The sequence below is a fragment of the Ascaphus truei genome, chromosome 18 (genome assembly GCF_040206685.1).
Source record: "Ascaphus truei isolate aAscTru1 chromosome 18, aAscTru1.hap1, whole genome shotgun sequence".
Lineage (NCBI taxonomy): Eukaryota > Metazoa > Chordata > Amphibia > Anura > Ascaphidae > Ascaphus > Ascaphus truei.
In genome coordinates, this window is record NC_134500.1 from 14,753,085 (window position 1) to 14,771,005 (window position 17,921).

A 17,921-nucleotide genomic window follows, 5' to 3' on the forward strand; every position below is an offset into this window, starting at 1 on the left:
TTCTCCACCATTGCAAAGAGAACTGACTATCCTATTTGTTTTCCTGCATAATTTATGGGGAGATTGAAATATAGCTGCATATATATATCCCGGAGCATTGCTCTGACTGAGCATAGGAGGGACCAGTGATGGTTTGCCAGCATTTCTCCATTAAATCAGTTCTTGCAGGGGAAAAGCATCCAAAGTTACAGCACAGCAAAACACCCTAGCTTGTAATATACCTGATAAATGAAGCACAAAGACAGTCTGACAAGATGCAAAGACAAGGGAACACACACACACACCCTGTCTGCTTTTCAATTAGCTTTCAATGGGAGAACATCTCTGAATATCAAGCACAAGAACCAAAATACAAAATTAAATTTTTCTTACAGCAATTAAGTTAGCACAGCGGTATATACGGGTATGAAAATAGTAAATCAATACTAGTGATACCAAACCTTGATTATGCTGAATATAGTAATAACCAGCCATGGTGTGAGCTGCAGAATGAACAGGTAGGCATTGTCTTCCAAAGTCTGTTCTCTGCCAGCCCCAGGCAGATTGTGGCACTATATATCACTATATATCACTATATCACTGTATCTCGGTGCTGCTGGTGGAGTTGAATACAAACTTACCTATGAAGACTAGTTCTCCGGGAGTCTCTGCCAATCTCCCCCAGGCTACTTTTCCATTCCTAAACACACATTGCAAATCCTCGCATCCATCGCTAACTTTGCAGCCAGTGCAGGGTCCTTGCTAGAACAGTCCACAAAAAAAAGAAGAGGATCCAGATCTGAGCTCAGCAACTCGCAGGGCAAATCCAAATGGGGGCGTGATGGGTTTAAAAGCCCCTTGCACATCCACCGTCCTACAAACCCCACCAGTGTCTTGAGGCCCCAGCTGTAAAGCTTTTCTGATCTTCAAAGCTCAAGCCTGATCAAATGGCACAGAGGCAGCGGACTGCCCTCTCCCCCACCCCCTCCTCCTCCCCCTATGCACACTCCCATCCCCCTAACACAGCTCAGTATAAACATTAGCCCAGGAGGAAGCACATCTCCAACTAACTGCAACTTCCACCAAGATCAGATCCTTTAAGGAAAACGATTTCCCATGCAAAAAAAACAAACACAGACATGGCAGAGCACTGCAACAGTTAAACGTTGCACCCCCCCCCCCACCACTGTCTGCAACACACACCCAGCAGCGTGTAAAAATAACCCAAGCAGGAACTATTTCTGTACCTTCTACCCCCCCCCCCCTCAGCCTGCCTGGCAATAGCCCTTTAACACCAGCCCCGTTCTATTCCAGCACCACGGTGAGCTGGAGGCTGCAGGGGCAGCCTTGTTCTAATCAGTCGCTTACCTCATACAGGGGGACAGAGAGAGAGCTGGCTGGGGTAGATTTATTTTGGTTGCTGCTGCTGCTTCCTTCCTACAATCCTAAACTCGTAAAAAAAAAAACCCTTCCAGCAGCGGGACGAGAGAAAAACAAACTGAGGCAGAGCAAATGGTGTAATTCGATCCATCTCTAGTCAATCCATCAAGAGATCAGTAAGGCTGCTTACCAATAAGCCTGCTCCAGTCCTGGGTCCCACCCCCAGCTCTGATCCTGCACCATACATGCAGATTTGGGATGTTCTCTCTCTTTTTTTTTTATGCTGGTGAAGCTTATTCTGACCCTTCACTGGCCTCTCATTCCCCATCCCCCCCCCCCCCCCCCCCCAGCAAGCTACTCCAACTACAACAGTGCCACATTTGCTTTCAGCTAAAGAATGGAAGACAGTCATGTCTCGTCTACTCTCATTATCCACATCTTATTTCAGACATCCCGGGGACAGAAATTATTGCTGCCCAGTATTATGCAACCACAATCTCAGGGAAGTTCATTCTTGGTGTTCTTTGGCAGAATCACTTCATTGCAGAGAACAAGGGGGAAAAAAGCAATCAGAAAGGTGTTCTGGCTTAGGAAAATAAAATTAAAATAAACCTCAAATTGAACACAAAGATTCTGATTTTTTTTTAAATTTTTTGAAATGCAAACAGTCCAGTGCAGTGTAATTTCCATGTAAACTGTGTTGCAGTAATAACAGAAAAATAAAACAAAAAAAAGATGCGATTGAAAAAAAAAAAAAACCTCTGTAACTCGCCCATCATAAATATGTAAACATATTAAAACCCAAGTGTGTAATCTTGGAAATAAATGCAAGGCAAACACTTTGACATTAACATTCAAATAAAAACCATTAACTATGCACAGAAATAAACTGCTAAACAACAGTGCTGCTTTGTAAAGGATTATTTTCAGGAGTGAGAACTGTTCTGTGATGCTCTAAAACATAATTTAATGAAGTCTGACTCCTTTATATTCTTTATCAGTAGTATTCATAATATGCCCTATGGACTCCAACAATGATAGAGGGGTCAAGTTATTAACCTTGCAGTTAGGGAGAAATACAGAGAGCATATTATGTACAAAACTGCTGTTCACTACCTATATTACACATTGTTCCTAGCATTAAAGCATGGACATGTCAGTGGTTATAAAGTGCGTTGAACATTTCAATGAACCTTGGTCCTTCACCAGTTGATTGGCCAATAAAAGTAAATGATACAAGTAAACTTAACAACCACCAAGAAGTCAAAAAACCATTCAGTTTCATGCAGGGACTTCCTTATCTAGTGTACCAGTTTGGGGGGGGGGGGGGGTGTATTATTGTTTTTTTGTGTGCATTTGATATATTTTACCATATGTACTGTGCTGTGGAATAGGCTTGGTTCTTCTACACTGTATACTTGATATCTGCATTCAGAAACAACGTGTTTATATCCAATGATTAGTTTGACCAAATACTATTTTTTCTATCCGTCAATACAGAGACGCACACACGCACACACGCACACTCTCCCTCAGTGAGTAAAGACACTGATTGTAAACTACAGTATGACACTGAGTTTGAATCAGTGGTTCAATTCAGTGTTGGCTCCTTGTGAGCCACTTGATCTCCCTGTGCCTCAGCCCCTTTCCCCCAAATAGATTGTAAGCTCACCTCGGCAGGGACTGTGTCTGTAAAAACTCCTATGGTGCTGCATACTGTGCACTATACTGTAATTGTGAAGTGCTTTGTGTCCCATTGTGAGAAAAGTGCTATATTTAAATAAAGTTATTATTATAAACCCATGGGGTGAGACAGCAGCAGCACCTGCGGCACCCCTAATTCCAGCGCCAATGCGGGGCTCTTAAGCAATATCCTGCATGTTTTTTTTGTTTTTTTAAAATAAATAAATAAATCAGTTCTGTAGTATTAGATACTTACATTTTTTTCTCAATGCCATTTTTAATGAGTTTTAATATATTGAGCATCCTTTGATTTCTATAGCAGGTTTAGCCACCTCCCCAGCAGTGCAAGTTCTTTGTAACACTCCTGTTTGTGATAAGTTGTTGCCAATATTCCCAGCAGTTTGAGCTGCAAGCTGTAGTAGATAATGTTACCTTATAGTAATATAAGAATACACTGTAGCTGCTGAGGTACACTGACTAAAAGATTGATTGAAACTGAAAGGCAGCCATTTAGTGAACCCTGGGAAGCAGGATCTTTGCTGATGGATCACAGGGAACGAATCAATCAGCAGCTTAGGTAATTAGTTTTCAATTAAGGTAATCAAAGACTGCACATATTAAAAATAAATAAATAAATATATATATATATATATATATATATATATATATACACACACACACACATATACACATATATATATATATATATATATATATATATATATATATATAGTTTTAAAGTGCCGCTTGGACTTCCTCTTTAAGCATTGTTTGACACATTCTCACAGCTGTGTTTGTTAGTGGCGAATGGTTACGGAATACCTTATCCATTATATGTAGACCCATTTATCATCTGTGCCCAGTTTGTAGATTGTGTAGTCCTTTTGCAAGCAAAGTCCCCCTTTATATCTGCATATACCAGTACGCAAGCGCTCTGCAGCAAGATTGGCCAAGCAAAGTGTTGCAGTGAAGTGGTTAATACCTATGTACAAAACTACAAATGGACCAAAGTCCGTCTTCGATCTGTTTCTTTTGAACCTAGTTGGGCAGCAGTGCAAGAAGGTAGCATTGTATAAATGTGGGGGGAGAGGGAAAAGTGGTGTGGGGGGAGAGGGAAAAGTGGTGTGGGGGGAGAGGGAAAAGTGGTGTGGGGGAGAGGGAAAAGTGGTGTGGGGGAGAGGGAAAAGTGGTGTGGGGGAGAGGGAAAAGTGGTGTGGGGGAGAGGGAAAAGTGGTGTGGGGGGAGAGGGAAAAGTGGTGTGGGGGGAGAGGGAAAAGTGGTGTGGGGAGAGAGGGAAAAGTGGTGTGGGGGGAGAGGGAAAAGTGGTGTGGGGGGAGAGGGAAAAATGGTGTGGGGGGAGAGGGAAAAGTGGTGTGGGGGGAAAGGGAAAAGTGGTGTGGGGGGAGAGGGAAAAGTGGTGTGGGGGGAGAGGCAAAAGTGGTGTGGGGGGAGAGGGAAAAGTGGTGTGGGGGAGAGGGAAAAGTGGTGTGGGGAAGAGAGAAAAGTGGTGTGGGGGAGGGTGGCATGCACTGAGGAGGCTAATTGTCCTAAGGACAGAACCATCAAAAGAAAGGAGAGAGAAATGATACAGTATATAGAGACACCTGGGGATAGAAGAATATTTTGATACTCAGGAGAGAGGATTTCAAGGTTTTCACTCCTTCCGCCCACGAATATCCCAGGACAAGGAGAAATATTTATTATGCAGCTTGAAGGCCCGCATTACTAAGCAGTGCTATGGCATAAGGCACCTTTTCGGCCCAGAAGACAGCAAGGTCATGTGAAGAACAATATAATAAGCAGAATGTAGTAAGTGTCAATCATTATTTACTCTGCAAACACAGGTAACAATGACATAAAATAATCCTCACTAAAAAGGGAATCGGGTGAACTTTAAAGCTCTGGCATAGAAATGATTTGTGTTTGTTTTTCAGTTTGGTATCACGTTATCTCGGGGATCCGAGAGGCTCAAATGCTCCTGCACATACAGCATACCTAAAGGAAAGGCAATAAAGTGAAAGAATAAACAGGCGGATGTGTTAGCATATATACGTCAGACTAAATACCTAAAAAGCATATGGCAAGATGCCCATTTTATCTTAAAGTCAGTGTTTCTTAAAAAAAATTAAAGCTGATATGTCCCTTTCCCCGCCCTTAAAATGTTCAATGTTGACTCCAGGATCACTTTGTGTTGTCATCTTTCCAATAGCACACCATCATATGAAGCTAATGTCTGATTATTGGTTCAGTACATATTTTTCAGAGTACTACCATTTCATTTTAATTTAAGACATGTACTGTAAGTAAATAGTCCAAATACATGCAGAAACGGACGTGTCCCGATTCAGGTTATGTGACATATTTAGCATATATATGTGATTCGATGGCCTATTGCTGATGAAAATGGAGAAGTGGCATTTGGGAGAGAAACTGGAACCAATTTGAGGGCCCTCTCCATCTAGATAAAGACAAAACAATCAGGTATGATTGTGATAAAGATCATACAGTTCACCTATCCTGACAGATGTTATCACAGCTGGAGTCAGATTTACGAATACTATGGTATAACTCTTCTGAACCAAGAAACTGTCATTGAATAGAGGAGAATTTTGACATAAGAGGTTTTTTCTCAGTATGGCCAAAATAAGTCTATAGGATTCTAAACCATAAAATAACACTTAATGAAAAGTAGTATATATATATATATATATATACACACACACACACACACACACACACACACACACACACACACACACACACACACACACACACACACACACACACACACACACTTTGCAGAGAAATTTATTCAGATAGCTAGTTCAACTGTATACTTTATAGATCGCTGCCTAGCAGTCATGTATATATTACATGTAAATATCACATAGCTTATGGGAAACATCACAGACACATTACGTGACAGTGACGTAGTCCAATCCTTTTCCATACATCTAACAGTAGTCTGATAGGTAAGATTCAAAGCGCTGATGTGGGGTATCACTAGGGTTGCCAGGTGGCTTCTCCAAAAATACTGGACTCAATGGTGAAAGGTGCGTCAGGTTACTATGTCCAGGGAGGAAAATACCGGACACATACATGTCCAGTATTACAGTACCTCTCATTTTTTACTGGGCAGAGTGTCCAAATACAGGACAGTCCGGTTCAATACAGGACACCTGGCAACCCTAGGTATCACACCCCGAATCCGGGGGTAACTGCCATTCATGTCGATAGCTGTTATCACTGGACCAGGATGCGATACCCCAGCATCGGCACTTAGTGAGTATGCCTGGATGTAGATCACGCTATTGTGAAATACAGACGCAAAACATTGATATACAAATGCGTAAACAGGATATGGCTCAAAATATATACAAGCTCACATAATACTGCAGCATGGTGAAGAGAATGTTTCGAAGTTGAACAATTTTCTGCTATACCCAAAATTATATTTCATGTTCCTAATTAAACCCACCGGATTCTGTTTGCAGTACTGTAATTGTATGCAGGCTGCACATATTTTGTCAGCGTTGTACACTCAGTGACCAGATTTAGATTTTCCCCATGTAAACACACATGCCAAATAATGCAAGCAATACATTTAAAAAAAGCTTAAAAAGCGTAGGATTGCCTTTTTTTTGTTAAAAAAAAAAGCCATATGCTGGAACGCCATGAATAAACTAAACTGAGGGTTGATCTTTTTGCTAAAATGAGTTTTAATTGGCATTCCTATTGACTTTAGTTATTTCATGGTAGAGTTTTGTAAGTGCACACACCTGCCCCACTTATCCTTCTGCATGCAAGGAGCTTAATGCCTGCAATCAGATCATGTATATTCTTGTTCATTTTATCTTTCACTTTTGTATATAAGGAATTGAATTGACTTATTCCAGTTTAGGGATTCTGGTCCGCCTTTGATTTGGAAGATAAAATTCTGCTGGGAACGGATTACTTTATTGCAGATTAAATCAAGTATTGACAATAAACATTCCTATGAAATACAAACAGAGCACTTTAAATTAGATATTGTTGAGGGGGAAGAGAAATTTAATTTCATTTACTGCTCTGCTTACATATTCCTTCTTTTGTAAAGTGGCGTTAGGACACAGTTTTAAAGCCGCAATTTACACTGATTGCCGTTTTTTTCCAACATTTATCTTTTACTTATGTATAAATATCTTCTTGCCATTTCTAACACTTTTTTATTTTTAAAATCTGATGCTGTTCAGGAGATAAGTAAGAAACACTTATTTCATCAGACATATCACGGAACCTTTATTTATGTTGATGCTAGGAAGGATTGTACCGTTAAATATCTAATCTGCAATGAAAGGCATGCCAACTAAATCCTTTTAGCAGATGCCAAACACACCATTATACTGTATCAGTCAATGAAACACACACCCATTATTATTTTTAATTACTGATCTAATTTTCAGATCCAAATATGCAAAAAAAAAAAATTCTGAGAACTTCAATTTCATTTTAATTTAAGCAAATAAAAATTCCATTTGTGAGCACATTCACAAGACAGGTCTGGAACCCTGTTTCTCCCCATTATCTGTTAGCATACAGTGCTTCCACTGCAGCTAGGGATTCTGGGTAATGACATGCAAATGAGCACATAGTATAACCTTTTGCTTCAAATTAATTTTAACATGGACCCCTATACGCTTATGCCTACCGTATTACACAGCTTTTCAGCAAGCCTGTGTTACAGTGCAGAGCCAGTAAACCTACTCGCAGACAGCTGTTTTGATCTTTTGGGTCTCATCAGTGTCAGGTTGTTTATACATTTTAATTTAAGAAATGTAAGTAAATAGCCACTTGCAGAACAAGACGTGTCCTTAATCATGTTATGTGTCATATGTAGCATATATACAGTGGCCAGGTCTTCATGATACAGGTGTGTGGAAACACGTAATGCCATGATCAAAAGAATCTCTGAGGACCCCCGAAAAGCTGTTATTGATTCCCATCAGTCTGGAAAGGGTTGCAAAACCATTTCTAAGGATTTGGGGCTACATCAATGCACTGTTATACAGTCTAGAAATACAGACAGTGCATGGCCACAGTTACTCTATCCAGGAGCATCAACCTACCAAAATCTCTCCAAGAACAAACCAGTAAATCATCCAGGAAGTCACAAAGAACCCCATAGTAACATCCAAGGATCAGCAGGACACTCTCGCATTAGATAATGTGAGTGTTCATGACTCAACTATCAGAATAAGACTGGACAAGAATAGTGTTCATGGAAGGATAGCCAGGAGGAAATCACTGCTCTCTAAAAAGAACATTGCTGCCCGTCCGAAGTTCGCCAAAGAGCACATAGATGATCCACAAGACTTCTGGAACAATGTTCTCTGGACAGACGAGTTAAAGGTAGAACTTTTTGGCCTCAATGAGTAACTTTATGTTTGGCGAAAACCAAACACTGTGTTAGAACCGAAGAACCTCATCTCAACCGTCAAGCATGGTGGTTGGAGTGTGATGGTTTGGGGCTGCTTTGCTGCCTCAGGACCTGGGCGACCTGCCATTATGAATTCTACATTGTATCAGAATATTCTAGAGGAGAATGTCAGGCGATCCATCCGTGAGCTGAAGCTGATGAGAAAGGGTTCATGCAACAAGACAATGATCCTAACTATAGAAGCAGATCTTCAAAAGAATGGCTGCAGAAGAAGAATGTTGTGGCAGGACCTGAAGCGAGATGTCCATGCAAGGAAGCCCTCAAGTGTCACTGAGTTAAAGCAGTTCTGTAAGGAAGAATTGGCCAAAATTCCTCAAAACCGACCTGAGAGACTGACCAACAGTTACAGGAAACGCTTAGTTGAAGTCATTGCTACTCAAGGGGGTGTAACCAAATACTGAATTTAAATGTCACATTCTTTTTATCACATGGATATTGAATGTTGAATAATTTGTGGATTAATAAATGTTGAAAAAGTATCATTTGTGTGATCATGTTATCTTCAGCTATTATTAGGACTTAGATCACGATCTAATACAATTTTAGGTTTGAAATATGTGAACCTAAGGGGTTTACAAACGTTTTGTCACCCCTGTGTGGGATGTGATGGCCTATTGCTGATGAAATGGCAAAGTGGCATTTGGGAGAGGAACTGGAACCAATTTGGAGTCCTCTCTAGCTAGATCAAACAATCAGGTATGATTGTGATAAAGAACACATACATCTCACCTATCCTGACAGTATTTATAAATCTGCAGCCAGCTGTGATAACATCTACATTATGACTCTTCTGAACTAAGAAACTGTCCTTGAACAGAGAAGAATTTTGACACTGGAGCTTCTTCCCACAACCGAGGCCAAAACAGGAGATATGTTACACACACGGCTCTGTTGTCATTGATCTATGGATTAATGAATGTGTGTGTCCTTACCATTCACTGAATGCAATAATTCAGTGGGATGAACTCCCTGAATCTGGTCGGATTACCTACAGTCACCAAGTAACCTTACTGAAATTATTAATCAGCCACCAGTGCACTTCATATGTCCCCCTGTACTTTTGTAGTGATATGCAATTAACAATTTGTATGTTATAATGAACACTCAATCACAGTAGCTCACAGAGGCCATCAAAACACCACAAAATGCCACATCAAGGATAATTAATGGCCATTTTTGGTACATAACTCATACCATGATGCTACATGTGCTATGAAAGACCTTTACGGAGCTATTAGATCATTCATATGCAAAAGGTCCTATTATACGCAAACTCGAGTCTGTACAGAACATGTTTACATTTATTTTCATCATAGTAAAAAGGAAGCTTTTAAACCAGCCATGAATTCAGGCGATTTTAGGTAAGTTTGGCTATTTTGACCCCTTAAGAAATCAGCGCTCACTTGGTACAATAATTCTAAGCTAATGGTCCTCAAACTACTCCTCGTGGGCCTGATCCAAGCCAAGTTCTTTTGAAGGCTTTCATACAGTATGCAAATTACTGGCACCCATGGCTGTAGAGGTGTACAGTATTGGTTATTTCTAAAATCTGCAGTGGCTGTTGGTCCCCCAAGGAGATAATTTAAGAACCGCTGCGCTAGGCGTTATCTTAACATTTTTAATGTTTAAAAAGTTTCATTCAAATATGTTGCTATTTTTTGGCAAGGTTAAAAAGCTTATAATTTTGTTTTAATACCGAAGGAAGAAAGAACTCTTGAACGCTTGTCTTATAATACTAAAGTACTCCCTTACTCTGTTTTAATATGAAAATCGTACCGCTTGTTTGGCAGAAAACACCATGGTGTTGCTCTGATCCTGTGTGTTTGAAGGGTCCCAGGTAATTGTTTGATACAATTAGTATCTCTTAAATGCTGATAGACATTAAAGCTGCAGTTCAGGCAATATCCTGCATGTGTGTTTTTTTTTTTTTAATAAATCAGTTCTGTAGTAAGAAAAAATACTTTTAGCATTTTCTGTTTTAAAAACAACAACTTTGAAAGACCAATTTTCTTGTATTCTATTTTAACAAGCATGCTTGTTCCTATAGCAACGATTTACATTCCCCATATTTAAAGATGTCGCCAAACTTTGCCGATCAATAGACGGAGAACGAATTGACCGGCAGATATGCAGTTCTTTAGGTAATTAGAGATTGCCCAAATGAAACTATCGAAGTAAAAAAAAAAAAAGACTGAACTGCAGCTTTAAGGAACTACATCCATACTCAACAGTACACATAAAATAAAAACATGTTCTGAATGATTTCACGTCCCACTCCAACTTTGAACAACACCATATAGTTAAATCAACGCTTATTACTGAGTGTGCATAAATGTGTTTTTGTTACAATTTTGAAGGTCTAAAGCAGTGTTTCTCAACCAGGATCCTGTGGAACTTTGCTGTGTCGTAACCATATGCCAGGAGCACCATGGCCCACTGAGAAAGACGCTGCTGCCTGTGGGCATGTCCCGCTCTACCTGAAAACATGGAGGCTGCGATCATCCTCTCCTCTCGAAGTCCAGCACAGAGACAGGAACCCCACCATCTACTGACGGCTAACATGTTCTATATGTGTGGGAAGGTTGCAAGTATCGAGAGGAGCAGAGTATGATGGCTTTGTGTAGCTCAGGGAAGTGAGGTGTGCTGTGTGGAGTTGGGGGAAGGTTGGTGGATGTTGTGTGTATGATTAAGAAAGAGGGTGTGTTGCACGTAAGTGAGGGTGGTATGAGTGAGGTCTGAAGAAAAGGGGTACCCAGAGATTGAAAAAAAAATCCTTCAGGGGTGACTGCTCAAAAATATTCTGAACCACTGGTTTAAAGGGCCTCTTCCTACACTAGTTGTAGGTGTGATTGATAGACCTGGAATTGCCAGTTTAACCATAACATACATTCATGTCTACTGTTCACCGTTTGTAACAAACTTACTTAACATTTGTTAATTTGTGCATCTGACAGACAAATCCAGTGAAAGATTTAAATATTTCATGTGGGCATTTCTACTTTCTTTACAAAGAAAATGCAAAAAAAAGTTAATTTTTTATTAATTTTTAATATGATGAGACTTGTGCTACAAGACTTTCTTAATCGTTGTGATGCGTCACTAGCTAAATGTTATGCGTCAAAATAATTTGGGACTTTTCAGTAATATATGTTCTAATTTAACCAACGTGACACATTGTTAAGGTAAGTTTCTAGAAGAATGCTCTTCATTTAAAATAGCAACTGATAACAGTTGTCTGTAAATTATTTAATGCACTTTGCCAGCATTTACCCCCCAAAATTTATATTTCCACACCACTGTTTTAACTAGATGGTATATGATTATAATATTTGTTGGGTTCAAGGTTTATTTGTTGTATGTTTCTGTATGAACCACAGAGGAAGAATAAATACAAGGAATGACATTTCTTCCCCTCTTTAACTCTCCACCTGTGGAGATCTTTTGTGACATCCATAAAGAGACTTCACTAACGATCACTTCCCACAGCTGTTGTGAGTGGGCTTTGCAAGGCATTCATTATAGGCACTAAAGGTCTGGGAGCTTTTTCTATTCTAAGAAAGGACGAGAGTCCTCTAATGAATCGCTAAAGTATATGAAGCTGAGGGCCACTATTTGTGGGTTCCTTAATCAGAATTGTATTTCCAGAGACGGTGGACAGTTGAGAAACACCACTTTTGCAAAGAATGCGTGACTCCCGCACAACCTAATTCAATACTTTTGTTAAGTCTTGAGAATTCAAGATTGATCACACCATATATTTGCCACTGTTGCCATTCAGAAAATCACAGCCTGCGATGGATTTAAAATCTTAGACAAAGTAAACTTCAAGCCAAACACACATTTGAAAAAGTAAACAGTTACATCTGGAAAATCTACTGGCATATGAACAATTTTAGTTTTCCATTGTCAAGAAGACTCTGTGGTTATAATGTCCTTTCCCAGAAGCCACGGTTTTCTCTGTCACTGTTTATTGGCTCTCCTTCAAAAATGAGGGACAGGTTATCATATTGTAATTCCAGCTTTATCTGATTGTATTGTGCAATCCTAGAGCAGGGATCTCCACGGAGGCTCTCTCCCACATAGAAAGGTCCATGGTCATTTACAAAGGGAAAAGAGATGGTGACTAAAACATGAAAAACACATTTTTTAGGGGATTTCACAATTATCTGTACAATAACAATGACTGAAGCATGTTTGTGATGTAAATATTCCAAAATCATATTAAAGTAGCATGATGGGAGAAGGAGTGACTCAGTGAGTAAAGACAGTGACTCTGGCACTGAGTTTGAAGCAGGGGAACCTGGTTCAATTCCCGTTGTTGGCACCTTGTGACCTTGGGCAAGTCACTTTATCTCCCTGTGCCTTAGGCACCAAAAAACATATAGATTATAAGTTCCAAGGGGGAGGGACTGTGCCTGCAAAATGTCTCTGTAAAGCGCTACGTAAAACTAGCAGCGCTATACAGCAGGGCCCCGCTTCTCATGTTGAATTTGAAATCGCGCATGCGTAGAATGGGTGGGTGCGCCCGGCGCGCATGCGCAGACTGCAGGTTGCACGCAGCGCATAGGTCGCACATGCGCAGAATGGCAAAAATGCCGGTTTACGCATGCGCAGTACTGAAAATCGCCGGATCCGCTTTCCGGTGATTTTCACTATACGGCGGGCCTCTGGAACGGAACCCGCCGTATACCCAGGGCCCTCCTGTACAAGAACATGCTATTATTATTATTATTATTATTATTATTATTATACTCCATGTATGGGTATTCTAAACTCTGGGGTCTTCTGATATAGGATTGTCCCAATTTTCCAACAGAAGAGCCCATGACAAATATGAACAAAGTTAATGGTTTCATATGGCTCTTTCCAAGATGGCAGTCTGGCAGCTGCATAGGTCACAGGACATACATGAAAACGAGAGATAACTCAATGTATTTTTTCCTGCTAAAATATTTAATAAATAAAAAAATCAGGTCCCTAGCACTGCCAATTTTATGCACAGGTTGGCAATCCCTTGTTTGTGGCCATTTTCAGTTCTGAAAATGAGTAGCTGAACTGTAGGGGACGGTGCTTATTAAGTAATGGAATAAAGTCCAAAAAAAAAATGACTCATCAAAAAAATGGCTACAAATTTAATTTAAGCAAATGTGGAACTCCCGGACTTCGACGGGCAACGGCCAATAACCGCAGAGATCACAACATTCTTACATGTGTGAACATGATTTCTGACTTGCAAAGTCTCCCATTCATGTCTAGACAACAGCATCCACAAAAATTACTGCAAGAGTTTCCACCTTCAATAAAGTGAACTTTTGATATGTAATAGCGTGTTGTGTTACTTCTGAGGATTACAGAAATTATGCCTTTTGTCTGTGTGTGGCGTATTGAGATGTTAAATATGACATCAAACGGATTATTTAGCAAAACCACGTTTTACAGCGACGCATTCAATTTCCTCATTTAATCCTCCAAGTCGAATCTATTTTTCTTCTTTTTGGGAAAAGAATGGTCTAATGAATGTTTGTCCTTATGATATGCAGACTTGTTACCCATTTGATGTGATGGCTTTAGAAAGCCAACTCCGGAAGATAGTCTTTAACTAAATGCATTTACATCTTATAAAGAAGTGAAGTTGTATTTACTTGTGGCAAGTTTGTTTGTTTGTTAAATGGAATGAATGTACCATTTATGGGAAGAATACACTACATGGCGGGAAATCAATGTCCCAAAAATATATGTGATGCAAAGATGTGATGGGATAATGGTTTAAACTTCAGTTAATATAAAAGTTTGCGTAATGCAAACTTATCAGCAAAATGAAACCCAAACTATTAATGTTACTACAGGCATACCCCGGTTTAAAGACACTCACTTTAAGTACACTTGCGAGTAAGGACATATCGCCCAGTAGGCAAACTGCAGCTCGTGCATGTGCCTGTCAGCACGTCCTGAACAGCAATACCGGCTCCCTACCAGTACTGAAGCTGTGCGCAAGCGGGGAGACTATAGAGCCTGTTACACATGCGTTATTTACATCAGTTATGCACGTACAGGCATACCCCGCATTAACGTACGCAATGGATCCAGAGCATGTATGTAAAGCGAAAATGTAGTTAAAGTGAAGCACTACCTTTTTCCACTTATTGATGCATGTTCTGTACTGCAATCGTCATATACGTGCATAACTGATGTAAATAAGGCATTTGTAACAGGCTCTATAGTCTCCCCGCTTGCGCACAGCTTTGGTACAGGTAGGGAGCCGGTATTGCTATTCAGGACGTGCTGACAGGCGCATGCGTGAGCTGCCGTTTGCCTATTGAGTGATATGTCCTTACTCGTGAGTGTACTTAAAGTGAGTGTCCTTAAACCGGGGTATGTCTGTATATGACAATTGCAGTACAATAAATGCATCAATAAGTGGAAAAAAGGTAGTGCTGCCCTTTAAGTACATTTTCGCTTTACATACATGCTCCGGTCCCATTGTGTACGTTAATGCGGGGTATGCCTGTATTTTATTTTCTATGATCTGAAACACTTCTTTTTAAAGCGGCTTTGGAATAAATATATTTTGGGGATGAAATCAAGTAGGAATAAAAGGGGTCATTTATAAAGTACCAACGAATCATGCAGAATCATGTGACGCGTTATTTTTGTCCTTTTATGTTTTTATAACGCAAGGTCATATCCAATTGCAAACATAGAAACATGAAAGTTGGTGGCACTTAAAGGACTACTGTCTAGCTGCAGACCCAATAATTCCGATTAAAGGGATGTGCTAGGAAAATCATGGTGAACAGCGGAATTGAAATGCTATACGTTCCTTCATCATTATGTAAAAGTGCTGTATAAATAGCTTCAAAGTAAAAATAATGCAACATGAATCATCGTAATATCTGCTACGCGCTCTGACTTTTGATGAATGGCGTCCATTGTGATGGCTTACAACTGGGAATTGATAAGACTCCAGTAAACTTTTTGGAAAGTTTTAACCCGGCTTCTAAGGCCCAGTAGAACACAAGAGAACCTGAATACTTTATCAAGATAGTTTAGAATGTTAAAGATTAATGAATGTATGATGTAGCCAATCCTTGAATGTCAAAGCTTCCGTCTAGCAAGAGTTTGGAAAACCCATCTCATTTCAGTTCCTCTTGTCAGTTGTTTTAAAAATAGCCTTTGAATTTATGTCTGAGTCTGACTGGTCTTGTTTCCACATAATATGACAGTATGCTGTCTCCGAAAATAGAAGTAAGAAAGACATGAAATATGGATATTAGTATGTTCAATTTCCATGTTAATTTAAAAAGGAAGTATATATTTGCAACATTCATAAATCTTTTAAATGAAACACTAGCAGCACATGCGTGTGGTGATGACATGCGAGGATGTTTTTTTTTCACTTTATAACGAACAATGGGATGTTCAGCCAGTCTATTTAATATACAAGAATACTGTAAAAACCACACACAGCAAGTACTACCTTCCACTTTTCCACTAGATGTAGTAAAAGGAAGTAGCTGGAATGCCATACTTTACATATGTTCTGATTGCACACTATGCTAATAATGTTGGTAGACAAGACAAATAATATAGATATTACATTTCATTTCCTTTCAAAGACTAAATGATAGCCTTGGAGTCGTTCTTGCAATATTCAGTTCTGATAAATACTATAAACGGGCTGCAGTAGCAACTAAAATTGTCCTAGAGACATTGTGTCACTGCTGGTAGGCATGGTGGTTACTGCTTATGTCTGTGTTGACTCTTAATCAATGTTGCCTTATTATCAGATGATATGAGCCACGTACTATGCATCAACTTGGCTTCAGGATTCTTGTTTTATATTTCATTGGCCCCCTATTCAGTATGATACGAATTGGAGTAACAATGTATTTCATATAGAGAAAAGTATCCGCTACAATGTAAATGTACAAAGTAATGCAGAGGTATAGAAGACGGAAGAGAGACAATGTCAAATATGAGAGCAATTGCTACTGACTACTGAGGAGGAGGGGGTGGAGGACACGTGGAGAGGTGGGAGGGAGGAGGAGAGATAAGGAGAGGGCGAGAGGGGAGGGGATGGGGGGAAAGGAGGAGAGGGGGAAAAGGAGGAGGGGGAAAAGGAGGAGAGGAGGGGAGGATGGGAAGATGGGAAGAGGAGGATATGGGGAGAGATGAGGACAGGGGAGGAGGAGAGAGGGAAAAAGAGGAGAGGGGGAGAGGAGCAGAGGGAGGAGAGGGGGAAGAGGAGGAGTAGGGGACAGGGGAGGGGAGAGGAGGGAATTGGGGCGAGGAGAGGGGAGAACGGGGGAGGAGAGGAGGGGGAACAGTGGGGAGAAGAGGGGGAGAGGAGGGGTAACAGAGGGGGGAATGGGGGATGAGGCAGAAGGTGGTAGAGGAGAGGGGGGGAGGGGGTAGAGAAGTGGGGAATGGGGGAGAAGATGGGGGAACGGGGAGATAGGGGAGAATGGGGATGGGGAGAGAGGAAACGGGGGGGGGGAGGAGAGGGGGAAACGGGGGGAGGAGAGGTGGAAATGGGGAGGAAGAGGGAAAAACGGGGGGGGGGGGGGAAGGAGAGGAATTGGGAGTGAGGAGGGGGCACAATTAATTTTGCAGTTTGGTTTGGCCACATCTTTACCTTAATTTCTGTTGTTTACATAAAGATGCTTATTCAGAAAGCAGATGTTCCAAAATTGAGATAATTTCAAATGTTTAAAAAAAAATATTTTCCCCATAGTCATGATTCTCTTAAGAAAAAAATAATAATAATCATTTAATATACAACAGCACATATAGCGAAACAAGAAGAAAAAAAGTTGTGTACTATTGCTTGTACAATGTATGCAAATAGGTCTGTGATTTTAGAGAAATAAGAAGCATGTCTACATTTGTAGATGAAGAATGATCTTAAACGTGTGTTTTAAAATGCACCTTCAATATTCGAATCTAGTAAATATATTCGTTTTGTGATCACTTGGTATTAACATTTTAAGGGGTCACTAAATGCATATTGCTAGAAGGAAAAAAAAACCCATTAGTTACACATTACTAGAACCAAACTAAATTAAGAAACAGATCATTTCCTTGGTGCCATCAATATTTTACTCAGTCATAGCCTGAACGCACAACAAAGAATTAATCATTAATGCGCTGACGTACATCCATTATTTCTATTAAATCACCTTAAAACCTCTTGGTGAGTGTGTGCATAGGTATAGGAGATCTGTGTATCAAAGAAGCAGAGAAAATCAACAAGAATGTTAATAGCATCTGCTGCAATGCAGAAAAAAGGATTTAAACCGAAACCTGCGCCAGGGAATGGCAAATACAGAAGCGCACCGCGATACGGCAAGAAAAGCAAGAGTTTTCCACTTTAACTTGGTTAATAATTTACTGTTTATTAAAG

The 17,921-nt window shown here is 40.2% G+C and overlaps 1 protein-coding gene and 1 long non-coding RNA gene across 11 annotated transcripts in view; one reads left to right on the forward strand and one right to left on the reverse strand.

Moving 5' to 3' along the window:
• LOC142468948 (uncharacterized) overlaps positions 1-14,267 on the forward strand; it is a 204,255-nt gene extending 189,988 nt beyond the window's left edge. The window contains exon 4 of the long non-coding RNA XR_012788915.1: positions 10,901-14,267. This is a non-coding gene — a long non-coding RNA (uncharacterized LOC142468948). The remainder of the gene's footprint in view (positions 1-10,900) is intronic.
• Positions 1-17,921, reverse strand: part of SEMA6D (semaphorin 6D) — a 360,743-nt gene that overhangs the window by 53,994 nt on the left and 288,828 nt on the right. For 4 of the 10 annotated variants that reach the window (XM_075575665.1, XM_075575667.1, XM_075575666.1 and 1 more), the window contains exon 1: positions 621-937. The exons of 3 other annotated variants lie outside the window; for them this stretch is intronic. The gene's annotated coding sequence lies outside the window, so the exon portion shown is untranslated. Of the gene's footprint in view, positions 1-620; positions 939-1,347; positions 1,513-17,921 lie in introns of those variants that run through there. 3 more of the 10 variants (XM_075575661.1, XM_075575664.1, XM_075575668.1) reach the window with 3 other exon arrangements.